Source organism: Echeneis naucrates, chromosome 13, assembly GCF_900963305.1.
Source record: "Echeneis naucrates chromosome 13, fEcheNa1.1, whole genome shotgun sequence".
Lineage (NCBI taxonomy): Eukaryota > Metazoa > Chordata > Actinopteri > Carangiformes > Echeneidae > Echeneis > Echeneis naucrates.
Genome location: NC_042523.1, coordinates 3,489,529 through 3,505,706, shown reverse-complemented (window position 1 = coordinate 3,505,706; position 16,178 = coordinate 3,489,529). Strand labels below are relative to the sequence as shown.

At 40.6% G+C, this 16,178-nt stretch overlaps 1 protein-coding gene across 4 annotated transcripts in view; it reads left to right on the top strand.

Moving 5' to 3' along the window:
• The window catches only part of LOC115053502 (leucine-rich repeat and fibronectin type III domain-containing protein 1-like protein), a 365,739-nt gene that overhangs the window by 124,786 nt on the left and 224,775 nt on the right, over positions 1-16,178 (top strand). The window contains exon 1 of one of the 4 annotated variants that reach the window (XR_003841449.1): positions 6,504-6,962. The exons of the other annotated variants lie outside the window; for them this stretch is intronic. The gene's annotated coding sequence lies outside the window, so the exon portion shown is untranslated. Of the gene's footprint in view, positions 1-6,503; positions 6,963-16,178 lie in introns of those variants that run through there. 4 annotated transcript variants of the gene reach the window in all.

The window sequence follows — 16,178 nt, the reverse complement described above, 5'->3', positions numbered from 1 at the left end:
CTACATGTTGAGTGGAAATTGGCTGTGTTCAACACCTTTAAAACTCGCAACTGAAATACATGTCTCATTAAAGTTGCAAAATTGGAAGTGGAAAATTGGGATTTTATGGCATGGTCATGTCCATGACCACCACCAGTGGGTGCTTGAGCAGTGCCGCTCTGCTTAGCATAAACATTTGACTATATATACACACGTTAAGAGATTTGAAAAAATATTATATATATTTTATTATATATTATATATTATCAAATTAATGTAAATATGGCCCGAGCTGCACAGTCACCTGTGGATGGTTGGTATTCTATGCTTGGAAGCACCTGGTCAGAGGACTGTTTTTTGTCTTTTAGGTTTCTGTGTTTCACTGTGTGATTGCTGAGAAACCAGCAAATACGAATCCACTACTTTCTTGTTGTGGGGCAATGGCACTAACCACTATGCCGCCGCACTGCCCAAGATACTGTGTCCAACCAAGAAATAGTCTCACGCAAAAACCTGGGGCAAGACTGGAAAATGAGACAAAGACTATCAGTGAGAGAAAATGACAAAAAGACTTTATCAGACACAGCCAGTCCTGCTGAGGTAAACCTCCCTGACAGCGGGAGGGGTATTTTGTCATTCTTTTGTACTTTGTGTTTGCGTGAGTCATTGCTTAGGTGTTACTGATCTAGTAATCAACCTGCTGGCAGCACATCATATATCATCAGATATGTCAGAAATTATAATATCCAGGTCATGATATGAAGTCATTGTGAGTGTCAGCTGAGACTGACCACTGTCACTGACCATCTTCTGGCTGTCAGCCATCACCGGTGAACAAAAGCCAGATTCTCAACATCTCCGCAGAGGGAATCCACTGCACTACTAGAATATTAAACACGGAGCTAACTCAGCACAATGTAATGGGACATGCTATTTTCTGGGGTAATAGTTTATTTAGTTGTAGCTGTGGAATGGAAGGAAACAGCTAAAGCACAAGCTGAACATTTTCACTGCTCAGGTTATTGGTGGGCATCCCTATTTCTTGCATGTAAATGCCTTGATTGTTTTTTGTTTTTTTTTTGTAGCAATTTTATTGTCATCCAAACACTTCATAGGTCTCATTGACATTCTGCTGCTGGCCCTAGTAACGTTTTGTTGGTCCCGTTGACCACAAAGTGATAAGATCAGCTGCAATATGAGCTGTTGGTGGCCTTTGCTAACTATAGTTGATAATGACAAAATTAAGACAAATGCTTGTCTCACATCTTGTGTTCACAGCCACTGTATCTGGTTTATGCTAAAGGTCACTCACAAATCACCATCTCCATTCTTATGACTATGCAGCTGATTTGCTTCCATCCACAGTAGCATCATTGCAATTATTCTGAATTGCTAAGCAACATATCTCATTCACTGATGATCATGGGTTTGAACACATTTCTCATATCCATGTTGCACTTCGGATGTATAATAGCAATCAAATGTTGCAGAGGTAAAACACAACTACAGCACAGATGTCAGACTTTATGCACAAGTCAAGAGCATTCACATTTTTTGGCAATGATGTGGTAAAATATAACACAGGTCTGAATGAATTGTTTGAAGTCTGACAGAAACAACAGGGAAACGTAATCTGAGAAGTCAAGGCAGAGGATTAAGACTAAAATGAGGAACAGTAACTTCAAACGAAATGTGGGCAGCTGTAATAATGAGAATCAGAAATACTTTACTAATGTCCGGAGAGAGGTTCTGCTGTAATAGACTATCTCCTTTTTGATAGAGAAAGAAACAGGAGAATGAAAACAAAGAGAACAACCCTGTGCATCCCAACATTCATCCATAGTCATCCACTTGTTTGGGGTCGAGTCGCGGTCCAAACATTCGAAAGCCAGGAATTCAGTTGGTAAAAATGTCCATTTTATGAGGCTGTGGTAAATTTTAATTGGAAAACTTTACTCTGTGTGCAGTTTGTAGTGTCTCTTTTGTGGTGATTTTAAAGTTTTTGGTGAAGAGTGTGGCATGCCGGCTTTCAAGAAATGTGTTTAAGCCATTGTGAAGCACTGTAACCAAGGTCGGGGTGGATGTAGTAATAATCATTAATTAGTCGCAAAAACATTTAATTGGGAATGACTCACATTTCTTCAACCCTGAACAGGATAAGCGGTAGAATAAATGAATGCATGAATGAATGAATATTTCAGAAGATAACAAACAAAAAAATATGGATATACAAGTTCATAGAATGTGAGGTGACATCCTCTGAAAGGCAAACATTCACCTTTACTACACCCACATCACCCATAAAACATAAACTCAGAAAAAAAATCCCACCTTCAGGGCATGTTATAGATCACCACTGCATGATGTTACAGCAGTTATTCTGTGCAGAAATGCTCCAATTTGCATACTTATTTATTAACTTCTTTGTCACCAACATGACTTTGCAGTTTCTTATATCAGCAAGCCTCAGGAGAAACCCAGAAAAAAAACAAAAAAAAAAACAACCATGAGCGATCATCTGTGTGGAAGCTGTGGAAAATCAGAGGAGTTCGACTTGCTCAGGAAATCAAGTTGTGCCTCTTACATCAAACGGATCTTTCTCCTCTGAACAGAAAACTGCTTTTCTCTGATTACCCCCCAAATGACGCAATTGAATGTTGGAGTAAAAGTCAAGCACTTCAGACAAAACTCTCACTCAAACTTTGCTTTTTCTAAAACTGCATAGTTTCGTTCCATCGTTGGAATCAATTCATCCCACTCTTAAGATGAAATCCAGCGACCTTCACACCAGCCTATTTAGACACATCTCCCTGACTTTCAATCTTTAGAAAACCATATGTTTTCTGCTGTTGGCAATTTTTTTTTTTTTTTTTATTCACAATAAATCTGACATTTATGAGAAGGAATCATTTAAAAATTATTTCCAGGATATGATTAGATAAAGGACATTTATATCTGTAAAATCTCAGGGAAGTCAACAAAAATTATTCCAAAGCTGTTTAGTTTGAAGCATGTTTATGAACCTACATGTTTATTGCTTTGTTAGAAACATGGTCTCCTCTTGCTGGCAATGGTTTGATGAATTGTTGAATTAGTTGGGAGTGAAGGCGAAGGGGGCAGGAGGTCTTATCACAAGATGGAAAGAAATACTAATGAATTAATGATGCAATATATTGACATTTTTCTTTTCTCTGTTGCGCTCTATCATTCTTGTATTTCCACCTCCCTCCCTTATCTCCTCTTCCTCTCCCTCTGCCATTATACAAGTGGGAAATGTCCTTGTTAGCTTGTCATCCCGTTGCAACCATTGAGCCAGTGATGTGACTGGAATGTGAATTCACCATTAAAAGGACTGACCCCACCTGAGGACTTCCTACTTCCCCAAGAAGCTCAGGTAGCTCTCCTTTGGTGGAATTTTTAATATGCTAATTTTTGACGTGTTTTTATTAATGATGCTAAATGCCAAATATGATAAGCAGAGAAAGAAACAGACTGCCTGATGGAGGCCTGGTAAAATTCATCTTTTGATATGGTTGTCAGGCAGCTACTAGTCAACTATGTCATTCAGTTGAAATATTTCTTGATTTAATTGAGTGGGAAATGCAACAACAGATACTATAACTGGAATGTTGTGGATACGACTGCTGCATGCATAGTGACGGCTGGTGACAGCTGATAAGTTGTACCTCTAGGTTTGTAACTCTTGGTGCAAACTAAGAAACATTTGGGAGAAAATTAGATGGACATTTATTGACTTCCATGATAGTATCTCATGAACAGGAGTTTGCATAATGGCTGAACAATAATAACCCGCCCCCCCCTTGATCCGATTTTAACTCTTGTGGCTTTGTTAAGAAGGCCAAGGTGTAGTGGGCAAGGGGGCTGGGGTTGGGCCAATTTCTTGATTGAAACACAATATGTATGCACAAAGAACAATGTGTGGCTCTGTGTTTATTTCACCATCAACTATGCGGTAAAATCGTTGTTGCCAACTTTGGGTAGCTGGCTGGAGTGAGATTTTGATACTACGATCTTAATCACAGCTATGTCCACTAAATCACAGACACATTTTTGGTCATCAGAAGTTTGCAGATTTAAGGACATGGCCCTGGCTTCTACGATTTAATACGAAACAGCCAATCAGGCTGCCTCCTCCACTCTGAGTCTGTGATAGTTCATTTACATACATTCAAGCGAGCAGGCTTGAAAGTTGATCAGACATGAAGTGCTCAGCAAAGTGAGACTCTGTGTGCTCACTAATGGTGGCACAGATCAAAACTATTTGTGCAGCGCAAGAGCAAGAGATTTTAAACAAATGTATGTCACTGTCAGAAGCATGAGAGTGGGCAACTCTGGGTTAACTAATATTATTTAAAGCCTGACCCACAGTCTTGTTCACCCCTCTCTTGCCTCTGTTTGTTGGCTTGAGCTGAAAATGTTGTACCTTTTCTCAACAGTTATCAACGTGTCGGTTCCCAACATTCCCAACATACAGTATGTTGCTTCTGAGTAAACAGGTTAACTTTGTGGTATTCGTAAATATTGGGGAGGGACCCAAATTTACGTTCAATTTTGTTCAGACAGCGTTTGGGGGTGGGGTCCTTGATCATGGGCTTCTGCTTGTTTGTCCCTGGACACGAACAAGTTCAATTTGTATGTTTTTCTGAATAGATTTAAAGGAAAGGGCAGTCTTTCATGCTCATATCACTGTGCTTTATTGCAGCTTTGTGTGTGTGTGTGTGTGTGTGTGTGTGTGTGTTGCATGTGTACCACATTATGTGACATCATCACACGACGGGTTCCATACAACATGATGACAAGTAGCTGTGGGATTTTTTTCTGGCATCTTCTTTGCAAGTTCATGTCCTAAACTGAATCCTTCTGCTTATCCTCTTCCCTTCATTCACTGCAGGTCTTTATTCCAAACCTCTATGCCGACAGCTCGCAAAATAAAATGTCCTAATAAAGTCTTTCACTTAGGCTAACTTATCCAGAGTGATTCGTAATGGCTGTAACAGTATAAGCTGCAGTAAGTCTCAATTTCTACATCACCCAAAGTAAAGTGTTCAAAAAAGTAGAACTGTAAGAGGATTGCATGGGGCAGAGCTTCAGTCCACGGACAAAAGATGGGATAAATATTCCTGCATCCATTAAAAAATAGGTTTTGTAGTGTATTGCAGCGTGCTGGAGCATGAAATAAGATCTTGCGAAGAGATTTGGGAGGAAATTGAGAACTGTTTTTTAAAGAGGTTCAAGCGGTAAGATCAGAAGTCAGCGACTTACTAATCTATTCTACTCGAAGAGACTACTATAGAAAGTCTTTATAAACTTATATTTTTGATTTAAACCAAGGACTCAAGGAACCTTGTTTTAAGATAACATAACTTGATTTTCCTGGGATGTTTGGAAAAGTATGATCCATTTTTACAATGTAAACGCTGTGGAAATAAAGAGTTATAAATTCATCTTCAACCACTTATCCGTTTGCGTGTTGTGGGGTTGTTGGAGCCAATCCCAGCACACACTGGTTGAGGGCGGGGTACACCCTGGACAGGTCCCCAGTCCATCACAGGGCCAACACACAGAGAGACCAACAACCACTCACACTCACAATTACACTCAGACCTACGGACAATTTAGAATCACCAGTTAACCCAAATATGATGTCTTTGGATGGTGGAAGGAAACCACAGAACCCGGAGGAAACCCACACAGGCACAGGGAGAGCATGCAGACTACATCTACAACAGTAATATAATATCAGTATAATAAAGCAGCAGCTTTTATAAAATAAAAGGCTGCACGATATAAGAAAAAAAACATGCAACAATGATGTTGTTAAATGTTTAATATGACTAGACATATAAACAATACAATAAAAAGTTAGGATTTCAATGTCTTCCTGCTTTGGGTTCACTTCGAACATGTGAGTGAGTATGTGGGGTCAATGGTTTTCATGCAAATCGACCAGTTTCTTATTCAGGCGCACAAAGCACTGTGGGGTCAGTAGCTTTGCTTTTGCTTATCTTAGCCTCTTAGAACTCTTTGCATAGATCTTTATGTTTGTGTGTTTTAACTGGTTATGTAGAAGAGTCTCGTTTCCTCTGGTGGCTGTTATAATGTGTACGTCAGTGCAAAATGACCTCTCTTGTAACTCAAGTATTTCTGAATTACAGATGTGCTTTTTGCCACAAGGTCTTCTTCACCCACATCTCCCTTGCTCACCTCTCTTCCTTCAGCCATCACAATGCTCACTCTGCTCTATTTCCCTGCCATTAAACATTTAAGATGTCACCCACTGGCATCTACATGAGGGGGGCAATTTTGGGCAATAAGTGAATGCATAATACATGGAAATATGCCATTATCATAGTTTCAGTAGTCTCTTCTGTTGGGATCGCCTCCCACATTCCCTAAGAGAATAGGGAGGATCCACCCCTAGGGTGTGGTTCTGAGTTTGAATAGGAGAGCATTGGCTGGACTCCAGCGCCTTCAGCAGGGGTCCACGGTGACATCACATGGTAATAAAGACGCTCCGTGGCTCTCCATCTTCACTTTTTCCCATGCCTCAGTTGCAGAGAGCTGTCCCAGCTTTCGACTCAACTGGATCCCCGAAGGGAGCAACACCAAACTTGAATCCTGCCACCACAAAATCCTGGGTCGGTCTTCAACTCGCGGGACGAGCGCAGACTGCTGTTTTCTCTTTTTGTTTGTTTTTCCTTTTTTCCTCCCCAAACTCAGCGCGGACCGCCACACAACCAGCTGAGCCACGTGCTGAGAAGACCAGCAGGCCAACTTTGTTACCTGAAGCTAACAAAGAACAATCGTCTTCCGTGATCTTCCCCGCTGCCACCGAGGGATACATCACATTATCTGAGGATAACACAGACCGCTCGACTGAGCTGAAGAATGCATTGTGGACACTCGGAGCGGATCCCTCTCTCTCTTTAACTCCTTCACTCTGGAGGAGCGGAGCAACCAAAGTAAGAGGCTTTAGGTCTGGGCAGAGACAATTAGAATAGTGTGCATTGCATTTTGTTTTACCATGTCTTTTGTTTATTTGGGAATTCAGCTTATCTGTTTGCTTTGTTTAGTTTTCTTTCCCCTAAAGTCCATAAATTGCAAAACTGCTTGGTGCTACAGACCTCGTGTCAGCCGTCACATGATTGGTGATTGCGCAATATCACTAGTTGAAGGACCAATACCCGACCAATGGACCCCGTGAATAATTCCAGATATCAATAATCAATTTCATAATCATTGATATTAATTGCCAATCTCCATCCATTTTTCTCTATCTATGTTAACTCCTGAAAATCAGAGCGGATGCTGTTTTTGTGTGTTGAGGAAAGTGATGGCATCATCACTAAGTTGTCACTCATTGGATATCTCAGATCATTTTTAATTTTCAACATCATTTGCTGCATCCATTTATCCAGAGCACCAAGTCCAGACAGAGTTTTAGTCGAGTTCTGCCAGTGCTGGTTTCACACTGAAGATACCACAGCATCAAAATTGCAAAACTGTGACAGTGGCCAATAACATGATCATTTACCTGTCATCTGGGTAGGTCACCAGAACCAACAGAGCACAGTTTCACCGCACTGCAGTGTATTTTTAAATTCAACTGAAAACACACTGTGTGCAGCCAGCACAGCGGCATAGTGGTTAGCGCTGTCACTCCACAATCAGAAGGTCGCAGGTTCGGTCCTGAGTTTGCATGTTCTCCCCGTGCCTGCGTGGGTTTCCTCCCACCGTCCAAAGACATCATGTTAGGGTTAATAAGTGACTATCTCTATGTGTCGGCCCTGTGATGGACTGGCGACCTGTCCATGGTGTACCCCGCCCTTGCCCAGTGTGACCTGGGATTGGCTACAGCAAGCCGGTTAAAGATAAATGAATGAATGCAGTGTGAGTCACTCAGCTGGGCAAAGTGTCATTCCTCTCCTCTCCATTCCTACTCCGGGCTGAGGCGGAAAACTGCCCAATATTACAGTGTTACTATGCACTTCTGGCTCCACTCTCTACTCTATCCTTCATCATTTAATGAATGTAGTTCATAAAGCTAATCTGTTTAAATTTCCATTGCCGCCTCGTTAACGTGCCTTGCATGCTAATGCAATGTAATGATATGCTATATAATTTTTGACTCTCAGACATGGGGCCTTGTGCTCCATATTCAACACTGTATAATCCTGTAAATGGATAGATATCAAAGCCCGATATTAAAGTTGGCTGCCTTCAATTCAATCACATGTTCAAATGCAAATGAATCCAAGTTGTAACGAGGATGCGATTGAAAACCACTCACTAAAACCATGTTCGGTGGTGGTCTTGGCCACAGATGGACTTTTTCTCTCAGCAGTCTGAATGTTAATGTGTCCTGGGCTACGTATGAGTACTGCGCACTGCAGGACTTCCTCTGCATCCGGGTTTTATGATTGACCCAAACATATTTACTGTTTAATTTCACTGTAGCTGGATGGGTATAGGCTGATTTCACTGCAGAGCTCTGAGCAGAGCATTGATTTGTTCTCCCTGTCACACACACACACACACACACACACACACACATACATGGACATTAAATACTAATCCACCTATCTGTAAGATTGGTTAAAAATGTACCACATACATGAGACACGTGGAGATGCCTTTTAAAGTAGGACGTGACCTGATGTACTAAACTGAGAGGGGCTGCTTTGTAAAATATCTTGCAGAAAGAAGGCAGTTAATTTATGTGTGTACTCTTTGACCAGCAATCCGAATTTTTTTTATTTATTTTTTTTATGTATGCTGGTGATGATATAAGTATAAGTATTATTTCAGTGAGGTCTCCACGCGGGGTGGCCTGGAGTCTCCAAGCATGGAGCCAGCTTTTTTTAGTAAACCATTTAATTGTTTGGACTCAATGGCACTTCTAATGAAGTTTCCAGGTGAATTGATACATGTTACACCATCCTTTAAAAAAACAATCAGCGCTTCTGGTATTTTGTGTTGTTCTTCTAGGAAATATTCCTTTTTTATTTAGCATGTATTTTTAGAGCACATCCAGAAATTGTTTTCATAAATGTTGGCTCCTCCATGGTGGCATAGCGGTTAGTGCTGTTGCCTCAAAATAGGAAGGTTGTAGGTTTGGTTCCCAGCCTGAGGCCTTTCTGTGTGGAGTTTGCATGTTCTCCCCGTGCCTGTGTGGGGTTCTCCAGTTTCCTCCCACCATCCAAAGACATCATGTTTGTGTCAATTGGTGACTCTAAGTTGTGTGTGGTTGTGGGTCTCTGTCTTCTGACCCTGTGATGGACTGGTGACCTGTCCTGGGTGACACCGCCCTCACCCAGTGTGAGCTGGGATTGGCTCCAGAAACCTCCACGACCTAGAAACGGATAAGCGGTAGAAGATGAATGAATGGCTGCTCCGTCCCAGGATCCAATGGGCCAACATCATCCTCATCCATTTAAATTTATGATTGACTGCTCTTCACATAAAGGTCTGGCTGTACGAGCAGACAGCTAATATATTGCTCGTATACTGGGAGACAGGGTGTTATTCCTCAGGGCTTCGCTCACTCTCCAAAGAGCAAACCACAACCCACCAAACCTTTAAAACCTCCTCTTTGCTGTGACTCTGATCTCTGCACCAGCTGTGATCGCTGTCATTTATCATGTGTACAATGGATATCTAATCTTTAACTGCACAACCTGTGTTTTCTAATAGAACAAGAAATGAGTGACCTGTGACCTTTTTCTTCGCCACTGACTCTCTGAATATATTTTTCTCCATCTAAGCCCATCTTCAGGAGTTAGCATCCAATTCCATTGCTTTCTGTTCCTTCTATTTGGTTTAAATCATTTGGACTTCAATATTGATAAACATGCACAAATATTAAAATGAAAAATGTCTCTGGGGCCAACTCCCTCCACATATGCTGGAAACTCTCAATTGGCATACAATGAATATATTTCTTTTCTTTCTTTTTGTCTTTCCTCAAAGGTTTAAACAATAGCAAAGCCGTAAACAATCCGCTCATACATCCCGATGAATAATAATAGAAAAAGACAAAATAAAAGGTTCTTTCTATGCATTCATGCAACATGATTAAGTTGTACTGGTGAGACAAGAGTTCGGACCTTTTCTTATCAGACATGTTTTTCCATTTTATTTCACAATGGAAGAGAGTGGCAAAAATGATAGAAATGTAAATTTTGATTAACTATTCATTCTAAAAGGAATATGCAGGTCTACATATAAATATGTGTTTGTCATTTATTATTTACATAAATGTTGTATTTAGATGTTATTTGAGTATGGTGACAGGCAGACTGTCGCTATGTTGTGACATAATGTTTATGAACCTGCATTCATTGGAAAGACCATCCAGGGGGATTCAACCTGTTGGGAAGATCTGTCAGATTGCATTGAAGTAATTGGGAGAAATTGACCTCATTTACTTTTAAATATTTATTCATCCTTCGTTGCTTTCCTAATTAGCTCATTCAATTGGGCTTTATTCTTCCGGAGTGTTACATAATGAGATTTATTTTTTTTAAACGTTGGCTGCATTTAGAAAACAATAAAGTAGAGAGCAGAGGATGTATTTGTGCATGTCTCCCTTGTCAGCCGCAGACCGTGCCACACACTGCGACCTGCCTGACAATCAGGTTTAACAGTTAAGAGCACAGGTCAGATTATAAACGTCAACAACGGATGATTGTGAGCGATCTTTGTTTCCTCTGAGTGGTTTTGTATGTCTATGCTGGATTTTTTTTGGATCTCATATCATTTCACTTTGAGGTGCAACAGTCTGCCTTTCCTAAGTCTCCCCTCAGACAGGCTCCATGGGGGCATTTTTCCAGAAATATTTTGAAGAGTCTGAAAAGACAAATCTATGTTTTTTCTGACTTGAGGGAAATGTATGTTTCCTTGGAGTTATGTTAAGTTTTAATTGTCCATCAAGTCGGTTAATGTGAGAGCACCAAATGTGTATTTCTTTCTTTACGTTGCTTTGTGTGTTTTATTATTGTGCATTCTCATTTTTTAATTGATGCCCCATGGTTCGAACCTTTCTTAGTCTTGCTCTTTTCCCAATCTATATCACGCATACTTTCCATTCTGACATTAGCATCATTCCTCTCTCCCTCTGGAATACTTTCTCTACTTCACCCTGCTTCATTTTCCCCTCGCTTTGCTAAATATCTTTTTTAACTCTCTTTGGGCTTCTGTCTTTCAAGTTATTCTTCGATTGTTCCCCTCTTTCTTCTATTTGCTGTCTCCATCTCTCTCCAATTGATGATAATACTAATATCAGCAGAGAGCTCTACGATCAAAGAGTCTATGATGAAGAATAACTATGAGACAAACTGAACTGAACGGAGAGATAGGAGAGCTCTACACTAAATCACACACACCCACACACACACACAGATATCCAGCTTCCTATGCTTTTCAGTATTTAGCTTGGATTTAGCCAAAAAATCAATGTGTGTCAAAACATGACATGCCTTAGTCATTGGCAAACTGAGGTAACGCCCCACCAACCCCACCAGAATAGGCCGAGCATAATCATGCCACATTCAAATAATCAAAATTGAACTTGTAATTCTGTGTGAGGGGTTTATTCCTTATTGGTTCCACACATCATTTAATTAACATGGATTCAAGAACCCGTCCATCCATACAAATATTGTTCAGAGGTAAAAGGAGCTACGTTAGTTTGGTTTGGCTTTAACTGATGTCACAGGGTTACGCAGGTTTGCATCAAGAAAACCTCTTTTCCTTTGATCAATTTCGATGTGACTGGAACTTTGCGCATGCTCATTGATGTTAACTCATACCAAGGCAGTCAAGTATTTATTTCAATTCAAAATCTGGTAAATCCAGCTCAGCTCAACTACTACTGTATAGTTAACAGCTCTTTGATCGAATATCTGAGTATTCTGGACTCTGATCGTCTGGTGGGTCAATCAATGAGTCAATGTGTTACCCCAGATCTACCAGTAAACACTCTTAACGCCACCTCACACTTTCAATCACATTTCAAATTCAGTTCAAGGAAATAAATGTGACTCCATGCAAGCGGGTCCCTGTAAGCCTACATAAAAAGTTTTTGATGTTTATCTTAAGTGTTTTAAGAGAATTTCACAGAGGCCACAAAAGCAATGGCCATAGGGCACTCCATCATATCATTAGCTTTGTCTTGAGTGCAGAGCTGCATCTTTTCGAGGTCATCATCTGAAAAGCGTGGCACCTTCACAGCTGTTGTTGACCCTAAAGGCTGAACTCAAATGAGACAGTCTGGTCTACTGAAAATTTTCACTTTGTGTCACCAGCTGTGCCTGCCCTTGTTGTTGCCTCACAAAGTAGTACTCACATTGCCAAGCAGCCTTGACAACACAAATAATTTTTCACCAAAACCCAAGGATTTCTAATAGCTTAAAGCCAGATCTTAAGTCCAATACTCCAATGTCCAATACATTTAAAACTATTGTATAATCCTTGGCCACTTGTCAAGTGTTTCTTGCCATTTTATTAATTTTATTACTGGGGCTATGAATCTTAGATTGTCTGGGCCATGAGGAATTCACCTGTTGATCTGCTCTGCGCAAGCAGCCTGCATATTGAGCTATTCATAACAGGTTCCGCCGTATTTCTCAGTCTAATGGCAGTATAATTTGCGTTTCAATGCACTCTGTAATGTGCAACTGGTCTCAGAAAAGCTGTCCTTGACTACTTCAAATGGTAGATGGAAGTCAGACTTCAGTGACAAACCTGCACTGCTGACACAAGTGGAGAGAAAATTAAATGATGAAAGCAAACAGGCATCAAATTCTTTATAGGTCAGAAAACTGTTTTTTGATCAAGGAGAGACATTGAGTCACTTGAGTATCTTTATGAATTATATTTTGTCAGGCCAGGATTCAGATGCAGAGGCTTTGTAAGACACAGACTTTATTCTTGGCAGCAATGAGCTCAGACCCAAGTGAAAAAGGAAACAGGGCTATGAAATATTAACTTAAAAGGGATGTCACAAGAAAAAAAATTGGTAATCATGTGGGCACACAGGCGACATGAGGAAGGGCAAGTGTTCTGAAACGAGAGGAGAGTTAGGCATTTCAAAATAAAACAGGAAATGACGAGACACAGTATGCCCAGACAAGACAACCTCACCACGGTGTAACATATTTAGCTTTAACTTTAACTTGGCAAACACTGCCTATCCTTAAAATATTGAGACGGATAACAGAACCTCACTCAGCAAAATGTTTTTTTGTGAATTTGACATTTGATACATCTTGAATTAATTACTGGATTTCTGTGTTATCTTGGCTATTTCCATTCTTATTCGTCATAAAATTAAGTTTTATTTTTTGTAAATCCTTTTTTTTTGTGACAGTGAAGACAGAGATCCAGAAATTACATAAACACACTCACTAACACTGTGTCATCCACTGTCAGCTGCAAGCTAACAAAGCCACAAAGAAATATTGTATTGCTCAGAGTGCAGGATATTTACAGTTAAAAATATATCTGGAGTGGAATTTTTTTTTAAAAACTCTCCATCGTTTGACATTTTAATGATGTGTGTTCTCACCATATAATAGTAGCTTCTTTAGGTCAACATTGGGAACTGCATGTACATAAAGCAGGATATTGCTGCCTTGTGAACTTTCCTCTCACGTGTTAGAATGAGAGTCATACTGTATGTTAGTCAACAGTGTTAAGAAGTCAGAGTCGTGGCTCCTGCAGATGATTCATGTTTCTCTTTCTGCCATGCAAATGACTCACCATTTAACCACAAAAGGTCAGATTTAATCTTCGTTGCTTTTATATTTTTCTGCCCTGGAGACAGACAAAAAAATAAAAATGAATCTAGTTGTTTATCTCTGTCTGATGTGGTTAGTTTGGAGAATATCTTTTATCCTTTCAGTACTTCCTTGTTGTTCCCCTCTTGTCCTTTTATTGCTGACCTACATCTCCTCCCCTCTCTTTCATTTGCCATTATCAAGCCAAATGGTCCTGCTGTTGTTTAGAAATTACCATACGATTAGACCTGTAGCTCTCATCCTCTTTCGCACATAGACATAGTCAGAGTGGATGAACAGTCTGGGTTTACTGCTCAAATCACTTTTCTTCTGTTTCCTGGCCAGCCCTATCATCACAAATGTCCATGACTGACTGAGTGATAGAGTGGAGTTATAATGATCAGAGAATCCTGTGCAATTGTTGTGAAGTTGGAAATGGAGTAACACGGTGATTAGAAACTGCAGGGTTGAGAACCTTTTGCAGTATTGACAGATTTGAGACTGTTTAAAAAGAACCACTTAGTGACATTTAAAGACTCAATGGATAAACATTGCTTAAAAGTCTGAATTTGCCAGTCTCTCTCTCTGCCTACTGCGAATTGCTGTGCAGCAGACTCTGAAACAGACAGAGGCTGACTAATAAGGATAGAGTGTCTCTTATAAACTTACTCTGTGAGTGATGATTGTACAATAAACAATAAACTAAAAACTAGAGCCCTGCCTGGCAGCAACTGTAATTTTCTACACAAAACACGTCTATGAATATTTTCATTCATCCAGGTCATTGTTCGCTCTCTCAAAATTGATTTGTGGGCAACTGGAGTTGTATTTGTCTAAGAAGACGTTTCTCCTATTATCCAAGGTGCTTCATAAGTTCATGCTTGTTGGTGGTGTCAGTCAAAAAGTAGACTAATTCCTACTTTTTGACTGACACCATCCACTGGAGCACAAACTGGGAGTTATCAGAACCTTGCAACATGTACCAACCTCTACTCGGGCCCAAGCAGAGGGACATAAACATTTGAAGGGAGCCCTGAAAACTTGTGGCTGTACGAGTTGGACATTTGGCAATACAGTAGCACGCTCCAGAAAAAATAACAACATGGATGATGCTGAAAAAAATGAAAGACAAACACAAAGACATTGTCATTCCATACGTGTCTGGGGTCTCTGAGAAACTCAGGAGGATTTTCATCAAACATCAAATCCCTGTAAGTTTCAAACCCAGTAACACTCTCAATCAAAAACTGGTACACCTGAAGGACAAGCTACCACACAACCAAAAAAGCAACCTGGTATATGCTGTCCAATGCAGTGAAGAATGCAAGGACTTATATATTGGGGAGACTAAACAACCCGTAAACATACACAAGGCCCAACACAGAAGGGCAAACTCCTCAGGTCCTTTCTCAACTGTCTATTCCCATGTAAAGGGAAAGGTGCATTCCTTTGAAGACAGCAACAGGAGTAAAAGAAGCCATCTATGTGAAAGTGGAAAAACCATCCCTTAACAGGGGAGGGGTCTGCAACACCACCTATCTCCCATTTACAATGTCTTCCTTTCATCTGTACCCAGGAGACCCTAACCCTAATAACTTTACCTCAGACAACTTAACGATCATCACCAGGGGTACACCTAAAGACTGTCGTCCACATGGGACCACAACAATGGTCAAGTGAAATCAGTACTTTCACAGGTACTTTGGTGAACACACCCACAGAGGTTAAATACCTGGGTCTTTGTGGACTTGTAGACCAACAAGCATGAAGTGATGAAGCCCCTTGGATAAGAGGCAAAATGTCTTCATAAACAAATGCAAGTCCAGTTTCACAAAACACATATAGCATCTAATTAGCACAGCAACCTCAAAAACATTTATGCCATCTGAACCAAGCAACAGATCTGACTGATTGTGACAGATTTGTGGGCATAGGATAACACAACCAGACAAACATCTGCAAAGAGCATAGTGGCAGAAAGGCAAGAATTGTAACCTCCGCTCCTGACTTTAAAAAGCAAAAACAATATGCTTTTTGTGGACTATAATTCTGCCCAGAAATACTGTAATGTGCTTTCTTGGCATATTGTCAAGGGTTGAATTGCATTCTGCCCAGGAACGCAGCTCAGTGCGTTCCTGGGCAAAAGAAGGGGAGCATTCTTTGTGTGCAGACGCCTCAGGTTCAAACCCTAGACACAATCAAACCAGCTGGGAGGCAGCATAGTGGTATGCCGGTTTCCTCCCACAGTCCAAAGAAATCATGTTTGGGTTATTTGGTGACTCTAAATTGTCCGTAGGTCTGACTGTGAGTGGTTGATGGTCTCTGTCTGTCTCTGTGTGTTGGCCCTGCGATGGACTGATGACCTGTCCAGGGTGTATCTCACCCAGTGTGAGTTTCGGA